General features: G+C 42.3%; 1 protein-coding gene across 1 annotated transcript in view; it reads right to left on the bottom strand.

Annotated features, from left to right (window-relative positions):
- ARHGAP8 (Rho GTPase activating protein 8) overlaps nucleotides 1-12,344 on the bottom strand; it is an 80,194-nt gene extending 67,850 nt beyond the window's left edge. Inside the window, exon 1 of the mRNA XM_075161869.1 lies at nucleotides 11,913-12,344. The gene's annotated coding sequence lies outside the window, so the exon portion shown is untranslated. The remainder of the gene's footprint in view (nucleotides 1-11,912) is intronic.
- Nucleotides 12,345-12,640: the final 296 nt, after the last annotated feature.

Below are 12,640 nucleotides of genomic sequence, written 5' to 3'. Positions count from 1 at the left end.
ACTAAATTGACAGAAATGGGATTGTGCATCACTGCATGATCTGGATCAAATTTTTATTGCTAGCTGATCTGCTTGCATGTACATATACGGTTGGGCTTAATGATCTTAAAGGTCTTTTCCAACCTAAATGATTCTATTATTCTATATTTGGTAATAAAGATTGTGGAACCATTGCCCCATTATAAAGGCTTCGACCCTGAAGACATCATCACCTTATCCAAAGGTATTTGTCTGTATTCATGCACGTTACAGAGCAGTTGTCAGGTAAGAGACTGTAGAAAAATAAATGAAGTGGTAGCAGTAGCATGGTGGCTGAAATGATGACTTACCATTATTAACTGGATTCTGCTATCAGACCTTTTCCATACTTTAACAAAAGTCAACTTCAAAAGAAATCTTGCCAATTCCCTACTGTCATGTAAAACTACTTGCTGTCATTGCACCTGGTTTATTACCTTTCCCTCTTTAACTGCACCCCCAAACAGGCACAAATTATCATCCTAGGAAAAAAATTCATCAAAATTTCTAACATCTGGAAAATAATAAATTCTATTTCCCACGTCACAAATCTAACACTGGTAACATACTGTAGGAATGACGCATATTAGCCCATTAATCTCCATGAAACACAGCTAGAAGGCTCTTCAGAGGTACTTAACAACACTGGTATCCAGATCTTTTTGAACTTTCAAACATACATATACTAATCACTACTCAAATCTAAAGATACAAGTGCATCAGCTGTATGCACACTTACTTAAACCTATGCTAGCATCTAACAAGACCACATTGTTTATTCATTATTCTTCTATGTCAGCACATCACAAAAATGGAAAACATACAGAAATTTTATATTACTTACATGTTGAAGTAGTCTTTAGTGTTGCTACAGTCTATAGTGTTGTTACAGGCTAAAGTACTACTACAACAGAAGCGACACGAAGGTCTGAGTTTAAGCAAGGTATACAAGGAAACGCTATGGTTTTTATTAATTCAAAGAATGCAGCAGGGTTAAAAAACAACTGGTAGGTTTTCAGGCACTCAAGCCCTTCAGGTGACCTTAAAGAGAAGCCTATGCAGCCAGCAGGTTATCATATTATGCACCTTCCAACAATATTCCCTTTGATATGTTTAATAAATATTTAATAAGCAGTATATAAACATACGAGTGCAGAGTTTAAGAAAAAAGCAAGGGGACAAGGCTACCGTAAGTCAGCTGTGGAAAACAGCAAGGCCACATAGCAGAGGAGAAGAACACACAAATTACTCATTAATGCAATGATCAGAAGTAAATAGGGTTGTCAGGTGAGGCTCTTCTCCTCTAACTGCCAAGACGCAAATTTAACGTTTTAAATAAATCCCTAGTTTTTCTTGAACAACATTTATACGCTTTTCAAGGATGTGGACACACAGCTTACCTCACCAGAAATGCTACGTAACACACTTGCTTTACCAGCGCGGTTGGCAAGAAAAACATTATTTCTTTAGACTGATTAATGTATGTGCTGTCTTTGTCTTAGCTGTTGGCCATAATCAATAAATGCCGCATGAAACAGTCGGAATGAGTATTACTAAGCCAGATTCTTTTTTTTTTTTTTTCGAAGCAGCTTAGATGCCAAACCCTGGAAAGAATTCAGGGCTAAGATGAAGAAGCCTTCCATTCTCTCAGAGGGTCAATTAAAATTATACAGCACCCACACACAAAAAACCAAACAACAAAAACCAAACCAAAACAAAAAGCAACCTTGTACTCTGATTATCAGATTAGTTCCCAGGAACAGCGACAGATTCAAGCATAAACTTTGAGAATCCCATCAATGCAATGAAGCACTTGACAGCATATTCTGCCTCCTTCCAAACATGGATTTTTATCCTTTTCTTCACTTTTATTTATATATTAAGAACAAACACCTGTAAGTCACTTGCCATGCCTCAGTGTAAAACGGATATACAGCCCTATTAGGCCCAGACTGAGGAAAGCATTCAGGACAGCCATAAAGCACCAGCTCACATATACACTCAACAGAAGTCCAGATAAAATTACGTGTTCAAGGTTTTCATGAATCAATGCCTCAAAGAAGCGTTAGCTGCTTGATTAATCAGGAAGCAGTTCTGCCACTCTTCAACTAATCAGATCTTGCCACTCTTATCACATTGAGATATATTTTGCTTCAAAGTACTTTCACAGGTACCAGGATTACAATGAAATTTGGTTCCACTCCCCCCAACTACAGCTGCTAGAACCAAAACCTTCTACTTGTACCCCATCCTGTACCCACTGGGTAGATACTTGGCGAAAACAAACGGGACTCCTCTCTCCTCAAGGAGAAGCGTACTATTCAGTGTCAGTAACGGTACCGCAGCAGAGCTCTTCATGAGCTTCTGTTGAAAAGTGTCATTCGGGAGTAAAGTACTATTGCTTTTTCATCCAGTCTTTGGTATATGACTTCTAATGAATCCCCTTGTTCTTTTTTCATAGATTTAGTCAGGTTTCTGTAGTCTTTCATGAGGCTTCTTAAACATTAGTGTAAATTTTTCTCACCATCTGACTTTAAAATCCTCTGTAAGTTATCCCAAGGGCAGATAAGGATCATTTGGCTCTATCGCCAATTCATTCACACTTCCTGTCTGCTGGGAAAGAGAGAGAGAGGAAATAAAAAAGAAACTGAAAGGTGAATTTATAATAATCCCATTTATAATAATTGGCCCTACTAGGTTTATGGCTGGAACAAGAAGCTATTTTAACCATTCAAAGGCACCTTATACTTAAAATGACATTTCTATCCAAAAACTTTTACCTACTGCTGGTACAATTAAGAGCAAAGATAACTTCAAGAAATTAAGGATAAGATTTTTCCCCGGTTTACAATTTCTTTCTTTTAGTTGGTACTTTCAATGGTTCCTAGTTGGTACCACTCTATACTTGAATATCTTCACAGACTTTTCAGTAAACAACCAGTTTCCTTGCATGGGTCTTTTGCAGAAGGGAGAGAAACCTTTTTTAAGTAATAAAAAAAATAAGGGAAGAGAAAAATTACCAGGTTGTCGGAGGAATTAAGAAATGCAATATGTGAAGCTAATTACAGTTAATTAATTAAAAATTACTAGCTTTCAGGTTCATATCAGTGTCATTCTTCTTTCTATTTTAACTGCAGCAAACCATTACATATTTATACATGGGATGTCACCAGGTTACAGTAAACAATCAAAGAGGCCACCACACCCAGAACAAAACTTAAGACTCATAAAAGAGACCTATCATATCACTTTCATTTGAATAACACCAATGTGCAGTACTACAAGCTCTACTTGCAAAGACAGATGTTGAATCAAGCACAAAAAAAAGGTTTTTTTTCCCTGCAGTATTTTCCTTTGCAAGTCTTAATAACGTATCTTTTATCCTGGCTTGCAGGCTTCTGACTGCAAAGATAAGGTTGTGAGTTTGTCAAGTCTGCTTAATCTTTCTGTCAAGCAAAACAGCATGTATAATAAGTCCAGATGCAGAGACAAACAAAACTGCAAACACAACCACAACTTACTCTGCTACCCGAATACTGTCTCAAAAGAATTTTCCTACCATTAGGCAAGATCAAAAAACCACTGCCAAATAAACAAGACCCAGCGGACATACTGGAGCAGGGAAGATGATACTGAGCCTTTAGGCATTGGTTATTGTTGGCTTCTGAGTTTAATAGGAAAACTCGCCTACAGGTTTAATGGCATTCTTGCATACACAGAGTAAGATCCTGTGCCCAAGGAAATCACCACCGTAACTCACACTGACCTCGACTGAGTTGGGATAAGATCTCACTCCTATGTTGTCAGGTATTTTTCCTCCCAAGCACAGGATCATTGCTTATACTAAAAACTCTCTTCTGAGGAATTCAAAAATTATCCACCTTCTGTGGCAAGTCACCCCCACAGCACCTAGCTTCAGCAGCGGACTCCCTAGCATCCCACTGTGAACACAGTCTCAGCTAACATTCAACAAGTAGGTTGAAGCTGCCAGTTCTCAACTTCTAAAACACAGGGTGCAAACCCTGTAAACCTAAACCAATAGAATGTTTCAGAAAAGTGACCTTTTCATTCCTATTTCATCCAATACGTGACGATAAGCGCTATCTTCATGCAAAAGAGAGCAGTTATATCAAACTGAGATTTAAAGCTAAAGCTACCATGGTTTCCATGCTACCACTTATTGAAGCTAGATATAAATGAGCTACTAGGAGCGTCAGTATTCTCTGAAGCTACAGCGATCAACCCTTAGTGCATAGGCTTTTTCCAAAGCCAGCTTTGTAGGGAACATGCCAAACTTCTGAACTTCAGCCTCAAACTCAAGCAAGTGGCTTCTCAAGCTTGGGACAGCTTCCAAAAGTGGAAGCTCCCATGACACTACAGGCTTTCGTTAGTAACATTTACCAGAAGGGAGAGTGTGATTTAGAGAAAAAAAAGCCCAGAAAACTCTTGACTTTTTTAATTGTTTCCATTTATTTATGTATTTCCTATGTGTAAACACATGAAAGATTATGTATATAGCAAACAAAATAACTTTTGTGCCTTTTTCTGTCTCACATGGTAAATTAAAATACTGAATGATAATAGTAAAGATGGATGTGGAAAGTCTGTGAACAGAAACACCTTAGTCTTTCCAATTTCTTCCCTAACACTTCAATGTCATCTTAAAAATAAAAATGGACTTACTAGCTTTATGTTCTGAATCATCTTCTATAGCTCTTCTTACTTATGTGATAAAAGATACCACAAAGTATTTCAGGATGTAGCATCCAGTATGCTGGTTTCTCAGTGCGCACGTTACCGGACGTTTGTAGACCTTATATACAGTGGTCTAACAAATGACATGGAAGAGGTTGTCTTTAATGTTCACACAGAGGTGGCTCTGCAGCTTTTTAGCTAGTAGGCATCTCAGTGGAAAATTTTTAGTAGACGTGCATGTGTGTGCATAAAGCAACAGAGGTTTGAGAGAGCAACATCAGACAAAACAGGAATAGTGTAAGTTATATGGTATCAGGAGACTATTAAGAAGATGTGGATATTTACAGAGATTATTCATTGGAGACTAGGGGGGAAAAAAGAGACTTACTTCCTTGTAAACAACCTTGTAACTTTTTCCTGTGCATCCCTTTTTGCACCTAGCCCAAATTCCCCATGCTCATCAGTGTGAGCCTGAGATGGCCAGCAAAATCCCCACTGAGGACTACCAGGAGGGCACACAAATGCCCAAGAACTCTGTATGGGGCTTAAGGTTTAGTTTAAATCTGTTTTGTTTTAAAGTGTCTATCTGCAGAAACTTGGTATATGTTGTAACTTGTTACATGTCATCTTCATTGCACTATGCTATCACCGAATGTCACTATGTCAGAGAACTTCACTGTATGTCACAGAACAACTAATTCCTGGTAAATGTTCTTCTTGAAGCTCTGATGCTCAGCTTTATCACCACGACCCTGCAGCATCATGCCAAAGACAGTGTATTCCCTGATGGTTGTGGGAGCTATATAGAAGAGGAAGCCCAAATTCTTCAGCAGGCTTAATTTCAAAGTTAGAAATACCTAGTGAAATACAAGCACTGCACAGCATACAATATCAGCTATAGTCTTTGCTAAGAATTTTCAGTTAAAATAAATATTCCCAGAATATATTAATGTAAAAAAGTATAAAAGATACCTTCAGAATGAACAAATCAAAGAAAAAGCCCTTAAGGCAGACATTGCTGAAAGGGAATGAAGTTACACTGCTGGGGATTTTCTTTATTATGGACAGGACTGGTATCATAACCCAGCTGGTATCGCCTGAAACTTCGAAGTCCGAGACCCTATTTTCAGTTCTTCACAACTTTATTTGTGGGCTGAAATCTTCCAACCTCGAAAGAAGCATGTGAATAAGATGGGAGTTCAGGAAGGGTTACTGAGAAGGCTAAGTGAAAGAAATGGGATTTCAACAAGATAAAAGAGAAGAGATGAGATAGGAGAGAAGTTGAATGAGTCCCAACTGGGGATAATAAGCAGAAAATCTGTTCCCCCTAATGTAGCTTGAAATGAAACCCAAGATTGTTCTGTCTCACTATTTTTTTTCCCTATCAGCACATCAGCTGTTACATCCTCTTACATTGCTTGGCCTCAGAAATAGCAACGTACAATCGCTACCAGTTATTCCATCACATCAAGACACAGAAGTCCATACAGCTAGTCTTGAGATTCAGCCTTGATGATGACCTACACTGGTGTCAATATGATATCCTACAATAGAATTACCACGTTTTTTAAAATTAAAAGTTTATTTATGGATACAAAGCCACAGAGTTTGTTACAAGCATATCAATGTGCTTCCTAAGCCTAGCACGCAAACATTCAGGAATGCCAGAGATGCATATGCCTCAACAATGGGATTTTTAGGTCCCTGTGCACGTGTGCAAAGACCTATTTTTAATTACATTCTCAGAACAGTATTTTTTCCTTCCATGTAATTCCTACTTCAGCTTCTGCACAGGAGAGCATGACCTGAAGAAGAACCATTCATTTCTACTGAAAAGATGATTGTCTTTCCCTCTTGTTAAGTAACGTAGTTGATGTAGTCACAGAGGCAAGGCTTGCATGCAGGGAAGAGAAGGGATGGTCTCAGAGCTCACATGGATGATCTGGAATCCATTTTTGCCTCTGCCAACAATTTCCAATGAGATACTTTGTAAGTCATTAAACAAAACTTTAGATGATGATCTGAAGACTTCCTATCAGTTTGCCAAGAGACAACATGTAAGTAACATGAAGAAAGTAGTTCCCTCAGGAGAGCCGATCCTAGCTTGCTGCCCTTGACTGACTTATGCCATGCTCCCTGAATGGTGAAAACAGATATATAGTCCTTACTTTTGGAATAGTTTAAAAGCATGAATCATAGAATCATTAAGGTTAGAAAAGACCTCTAAGATCATCGAGTCCAACCGTCAACCCAACACCACCATGCCCACTACACCATGTCCCTAAGCGCCTCATCTACACGTCTTTTAAATACTTCCAGGGATGGTGACTCAACCACTTCCCTGGGCAGCCTGTTCCAAGGCCTGACCGCTCTTGCAGTAAAGAAATTTTTCCTAATGTCCAACCTAAACCTCCCCTGGTACAACTTGAGGCCATTCCCTCTCATCCTATCGCTTGTTACTTGGGAGAAGAGACCAACACCCACCTCGCTACAACCTCCTTTCAGGTAGTTGTAGAGCGCGATGAGGTCTCCCCTCAGCCTCCTCTTCTTCAGGCTAAACAGTCCCAGTTCCCTCAGCCGCTCCTCATAAGACTTGTGCTCCAGACTCTTCATCAGCTTCGTTGCCCTTCTCTGGACACGCTCCAGCACCTCAATGTCCTTCTTGAAGGACCCAAGAGGGGTGAGGAGCCCAAAACTAAACACAGTATTCGAGGTGCAGCCTCACCAGTGCCGAGTACAGGGGCAGAAAAAATAGCTTAAAGGAATACCTATGGATATTTGATTTTCCCCAAAACCATTGTGAGAGAGAGAGACAGATACTTTGCTCCTCAAAGAATTAAGAATATGGAGACGAACCTGACATAAAGAATTGGCTTGAGAATAAAAGAAAACTGAGTATAGCCACCAGTCTACAAGTGCTGAGTGACTGGCATTGGACACGTAGTCCTTGATTCTCAGAGGCACCTGCAGCCCCAGGTGTAGTAAATGGCAGCACTCACAGGATTCAAAATTTCTTAAAAATGCGTGGTTTGACCCATCGCATCCCATATTTGCATGATTAGAAGACTTATTTCTTACATGTTCATCAGCTCATGCTACTTATTCCCCATCTGCAGTCACTGTCTGCATATGCCGTGAAAATTATTGTCATCATAGATCAAAGATTATGCCTCCAAAAGACAGACTGAGCAGGAGGAGGAGGAAGACTCTCAAAGAATATGGATTGCATCAATATCATATAAAGTGAATTCAGTAATAAAGAATGAAAGATTCAATAAGTATGGACAAAGTAAGACTTCCAATAGAAGCAGAGAAGGAATAATAATTTTTTCTTTATTTTTTCTTTCTTCAAATGTTCTTGTTGCTTAAACCAGATATTATAAGTCAATGATTACATTTAGTTCTCTTTTTAAAATGCCTTACATTTCATAACAAAAGAGCTTATTTTAATTAGAGTCAGGCAAAATTTGATCGTTCAACTAAGCCACTCTTTAGTATACTGGTAATACGCCAGTCTCTCATTTCATGCAAAGAAAGCTTTTTTGATAATTGTCTCCCTGAAAAGGCACTGAGTTGCCAGTTTTTAAGCTGTCAAGCTTGAGCAGTGTATACCTACAATAGAATTTGTGCCTTATTATAGTAATATCCAGCAGTGTTGCTAAAATAAAGGTCTTTTGGCAATACTTTTGCCATTACTCTGCACTTTCATTGCTTTTCAGTCCTAGACATTCCTGATTCAAACTTTCCTGTCACCAGTACTTTTACCCATGTACTCTAAAGGTTTGTTTTGTTGTTTGTTTGTTTGTGTGTTGGGTTTTTTTTGGGGGGTGGAGGTAGGAGTGTCAATTAAAACCAGTAAGATTCTACATTTTCCAAATTTCCAAGTTTTTTTTTTCCTGTATTTATTTTGTCATTAAAATTTTGATACTGTCCATATAGCTTGTTTTTTCATGAAAAATTATGTGTGGTTTGTTTTTTTTTAATATAATATAAATCCTAACCAGACCCCTTCATTCCTGGATACGAGGCCGATGAAGTGGGGGATGTGCAGGAAAGCTGCCAGATACAAATGTCATTTCTTTTTTCTTCAGAAGCAAAGGAGGTCAACCTGTGTGACTCTAGCCTCGCAAAACTCACAAGCAAGTCGTACGTGGTTCCCACAGTCGGTCTGTATCATTTGCCTGGCAGTAGGTTATGATGGCGTGGAGGCTGGCAAGAAATCTGAAACCCCAGCTGCGGACGTGGTGAGGAGCAAGAGCTGCTCACACTAATGCTGGGTGGGGAGTCACTCCCAGGTGGCCTGGCTGCTCCACCCATTCCTGAGCAGCAGCCTGCCTAGATCCCCTAATTTCCACTCTCAGAGCTGCATCCTACATCCCTAGCCACGATAACATCTTGGACTGTGGTTTATATGGTCTGCAGGGTGACAGTCCTTATCCTAGAGTTACAACATTTTGTTGTGTCACGTTAAAAAAAATTGAAACATTTGTAATTGTAAAAGTGGGAATTATAGTTTCAATAACACAATGCCTATTAAACAATGACTGTTCTGTTGTTCTGAATTTCAAAATTAAACCAATCCAGTCAGCACAGCATAAACACTTACAGCTATACTATGCACAAACTCTTTACACCACGGACTGTTTTGACTCTGAACAATTTATCTGGAAAAAAAAAACCTCTTAAATTTAAAACCAATAAAAACCAGTACCCACATAAGCATGTAGAATACTCACTCAGCTCTGTTACCCAATGACTTCATGGCTTTATCCATATTCTTAAAAAAAAAGCCTAAAGAGTTCATAGGGGAGTACAAAAAATACTGTTTACACATTTCCCTAGCGGTACTATTATTAAACATTTATTCAATCCAAAAGAACTTTAAAAATACTGTTTACATCTCCCCATGTTTGTTTACTTTTTGAATTCCTGCTCTAACAATGAAGAAAACCACACAGGGCACTCAGTTTCATTTCACTTATTAAAGTTGGTTCCACCTAGCATTACTGTATGTTTTTGTCTGAAGACACAGGAATAAGTGACTTGTGTAAAAGCAACTTTAAAAAAGAATTTCTTTGGTTACAGAAACATCACTGCCTGACTTAGATCTATTCAGAGGCCTCTCAGCAAACTGCTAGATTTGAGGCTAAAATGGCATGCTCTTTTAGGCAGCATACCAAAGTTCTATAACATGTCAGTGGCAAAAAATCACACTTAACTGCCAAAACACCTCCCAGAAGCAGAGGTCACTCCTCCTTGGAAGAGGCTTTGGTGTCGGAAGCAAGGCTTCTGCATTTAATGGCCCTGACTACTGCTCCATGAGGAGCTTTACTCCTACATTCAGCCACCTAGGTTGGACTTGTGAAAGTAAAAGACCAGATGAAAAGAAGTTTTGCGATCATTCCGCTCAGAGGCTGAGTAACAGCCAACAGCTCATCTGTGTTAAAAAGAAAAAAAAATGCCAGAACCCCAGCAAGGTCATCAATACAACATACAGCATCAAGGACAGGAAACTCCTGGCTGTGCGCTCAGTTACCCTTGTGGGAAGGGGAAAGGCGTCTAACCGGGAATCGGCCTCTCCCTTAGATTTCAGGCAAGCTGCTTACCTGCCGTGCAAGCCTGGGATGAGAGGCTTTGCCTCTTTTGCCTGCCCTAAAGGGTTTCAGCCTTTTGGTGGACAACTTCTACCAGGGTGCATTTGGAAGGGGGCTGGACGGAAGGAATTGCAGGAATGCTAATAGCAACAAACGAGAGGAACCGGTTCCAGTCTGTACTCCCAGCCTACCACAGTCCCCCCAGGAGTTAAATCGGCTTTAACTAAACCCTGTGTCACCTTCCGCCTGGAAAACTTACTACAAAATAACAAGGTCATCACTCAGACACCTGGAAAGGTCAGAATGAAAGCTCCACGTACAACATGAAATCATTGTGCACACCGATACAGATTCGAACTACATGCCAAATATATGATGCAACACATATAGAAAGAGTGCTGAAAAGTGAACTAATTTTATGCATGTATTATAATGGGGGTGAAGAGGAATTAATTTTCAAAGGACTGGTAACAAAGATGAGGAAAGAAATCCCTAAAAGCACAACATATCAATATATAGCTAGGAATATTCTTTAAGAGCTATTTTATGGCTTATATTTATAGCGTTGAATCTCAACATGCACAACTTGTGTCATATCCAGACAGCTACATAATGTTTACTGTAATCTTCACCCTATTTTCTCCATTTCTTGTGAGGTTTTGTATTGATGCGAGCTCTAATTCTGCAATAGGACTCACACACAGAAACTTTTCATCCTATGAAGTTCTCCCACGAAGTCAGTGGGGATGGCCACAAGAGCGCAAACTCACCTACCTGCCATCAAACCCGGCAAACTATTTCACATATTCTTAATGTACAGAATCCTATTCAGTTGAGTCATATCCTTATGCAAATAACCGCAAGACTCAGTTCTCAGACTGAGGTGTAAGCACCGGTGTAAAGTAACAGCCTCATATAATACCGATTACAGCATAAACTTGTTTCTTGTTACCACCTTTGAATCATATTATTGTGAGAAACAGTAAAAATGAAAGCGTCCCGCAGAAAGGACACCCGGAAAGCCTGCCCGTCCCGCCTAGACACTCTCCGCGGGTGAGCTTGGTACGGCCGCTACCCGGTGGAGCAAAATGGAGGGGGGGGGAATCCCAGACCGCTCAACTGGTTGCTTCGCCTTTAGACAGGGCACCTTTCATCCCAAGGGCAGCACAACAGGTTGTCATAACGAGAAGCACAAAGAGCGCTTGGTTTGACATACACCTATATATATACACACCTATATATATATGCGTGTATATATATACCCACCTATATATATACACATCTATACACATCTCCGAAGGGCTCTCTGGAAGAACCCCCGGGGGTCCCGGCCGGCGCCCTGCGAGGAGCCCCGGGCCCGGGCCGCGCTTCCCCGCCGCCCCCGAAACCCCTCCCGGCAGCGAGTTTCTCACCCACCTCTCCCCCCGGGAAGCCCCAGCCGCTTTTACCTTCCCTCACCGGGAGGTCACCGCTGCCGCCCCGGGGGAAACCGCCGCGGGCCCCGAGGATAAGGAGCCGAGGCGGAGCGGGCCCCCGGGGACAGACGAGCCTGAGCCGCTCCGCACTCCCCGGGGCGGGCAGCCGGGCCGGGCCGGCCTCACGTACCTGGCGGCAGCGGGGGCTCGCAGGCACCCGAGACGAGGCGGGCGGGCAGCGGCAGCGCTGCCCCGGGGCCGGCCTCACCTGCGGGCGGCCGGAGGAGGGGCGAGGCCGCGGGCCGGGGCACAGCGGGCGCTTCCCGCCCCTGGGAGGCAGCGGAGCCGCGGGGGCGGCTGTTGGGCCGCGCTGTGGCCGCCCTCGCCTGGGGCCCGGGGCGGGCCGGTACCGGGCCCCGCTGACCGAAATGGAGGCGGTGTGGGGCGCCGAGGGGCGGAAGGGGCTCCTCAGGGGAGACCAAGCGGGGCTCTCGTCGTCGGCCCCGGGCGGGCGGGGCGGTGCGCTGGGGGCTCGGGCCGCCCTCCTCTCACACAGGTGCAGGGGGCGGGGGTGCAGCTTTTCGAGCAAATGCCGCCGGGGGCCGGAGGCACAGCAGGCCCCGGCCTTTCGGTTTCGTTTCCCGCAGGTAGTTTGCGGCAGAGGAGAGGGGCGGCCGGGGGGTGCGGGGCTGGGACCCCGCGCCCACCCCGCAGGCCTCACTGAAGTGGGGAAACAAAGCCAGAGGCAAAAGCAAGGTGTGGAAATTAATCTCTTTTTACTGTCTTCTTATTGTTTTGGGGGGGGGGGAAATAAATTAGTTACTAAGTTTTCCAGCATCGCCGTCTGAGTACAGCGGGGAGCAATGAACATATTGACAGAGAGCTCCGGGGGGGGCCGCCTGCCCTTTGTCGTTCATT

This window comes from Calonectris borealis, chromosome 1, assembly GCF_964195595.1.
Source record: "Calonectris borealis chromosome 1, bCalBor7.hap1.2, whole genome shotgun sequence".
In the NCBI taxonomy this organism is placed as follows: domain Eukaryota; kingdom Metazoa; phylum Chordata; class Aves; order Procellariiformes; family Procellariidae; genus Calonectris; species Calonectris borealis.
Note: the sequence above shows the minus strand (reverse complement) of the source record. Positions and strands in the feature narration are given on the sequence as shown.